Raw genomic sequence first — 1,731 nt, forward strand, 5'->3', positions numbered from 1 at the left:
GCTATCTAAGGATGGTACTATAGAACGCCACCTCAAGGTAGGCCTAGTGGCGCCATCTCTTGGTCAGGCCGGAAACTTATCAATCCACCCTCGTACATATGTTAAGAGGCTAGCTGCCGATAGCGATGATAGGATGTTTCTCTTACAAACTCGTCTGAACCTGACCGAACGAGACAGTAGTTCTATGATTGTTTTCTGAAATTGGGACAAAGATAGACTAGAGCGGGGTAGGAGCGACCGACGGGGAAATTACAAAAAAAAACGGGTTTGTATTAGAACCGATTTTCGGATTCAAGGGAGCTGCAATACACAGTAAAAAAAGGATCAAGTTTGTTGCAGAGAATTTTGCTGCAGCGATCATTTGACTCTCGAGATCATAATGATTTTCCATTCGGATCAATTTCATCTCATTTTTTGGTTCATTTTTCCGACTAAACAAAATGGCGGTTATTGATTGGTGCCGTTGTCGTAACGACATAACCTAAAAATGGTATCTATCCGCATGCAAGTGACAACTACACTTAATAGCTGATATTTTCTAATATCAGAATTCGTTATTTTTTCAACTTTTGAAGTATACTGCACGATCAGAAACCATGAAAAGCTTGAACATGATCCCGAATTAGATCATTATGATCTCAAAAGTCGATCATTCTCTTCGGCCGATCAAAATGCTTTTAAATTCGGTATCATTTTCGTTGCATATCAAAATGATATTGATTTCGGTATCATTTTGAACACTTTTTTTTTACTGTGTAAACAGGAACCTTTCTTCATGAAAAGGAACCGACAATTATAAATGTTTCCAAAGGAACCTGAAATACAACTCATACTCAGGGTTCCTTTGGAACCGTTTATTATAGTGGCTTCCTTATCAGCAAGAGAGGTTCCTGTCTGTTGCAGATGCCTTAGAACCGAAAATCAGTTTCTCTGCCTCTAATCACTTCGAAGATTTTGCAAGTCAATGATGATGAACCTTTTACATTATAGTGCAGATTTAATGATGTTGCGGTCAGAAAAATTCAATAAAAAAACTAAAATTTTAGAGTCTAGTCATTCTTGAAAGTAAGATAATGGACATAAGGTGTGACAGTTTTTAAGGTTTTGTTTCAAACTTTTACCAACTGCGGATCTTTTTATTCATGTCGCCATCTAACGAATATTAATGAACGAAAAAGAGTTCCGTTAAAGTCCCAGTTCTAAAGGATGCCAATTTTATATTGCTATGGTCAGGTTTGGTAACACATGAAACTTCTCTGATAAAAAATAAAATTTGAATCTGAATCAATATTATCAACAAACAAGAAATTAGTAGTTGCATTTTCAACCAAATAATTGAATTTTCAAGCAAAATAGAGGAATTTTTTAGAGGAAAATTGAATTTTCAACAAAAATGTTCATTTTTAGCCAAGGAAGATCAATTTTTAACTGAGAAAGATGTATTTTACCATATACTATACAAAATGAATTTTTAATCAATACGGACGAATTTTGAACAAAAACAGTTGAATTTTCAACCAAAAAAGATGACTAACTAAAAAACTGAATTGTTCACCAAATAATTAGAATTTTTAAACATAGTTGCATTTTTTACGAAATAGCTGAGTTTTTAAACTACAGAGTTGAATTTTCAACCAAAAAGATTAATTTTCTACCAAAAGACAAATATTAATTTTTCACCAAAAATTGATGAATTTTCAACAAAATAATAAAGGTTTAAAGTTAAAAAGT

Source organism: Belonocnema kinseyi, chromosome 10 (assembly GCF_010883055.1).
Source record: "Belonocnema kinseyi isolate 2016_QV_RU_SX_M_011 chromosome 10, B_treatae_v1, whole genome shotgun sequence".
In the NCBI taxonomy this organism is placed as follows: domain Eukaryota; kingdom Metazoa; phylum Arthropoda; class Insecta; order Hymenoptera; family Cynipidae; genus Belonocnema; species Belonocnema kinseyi.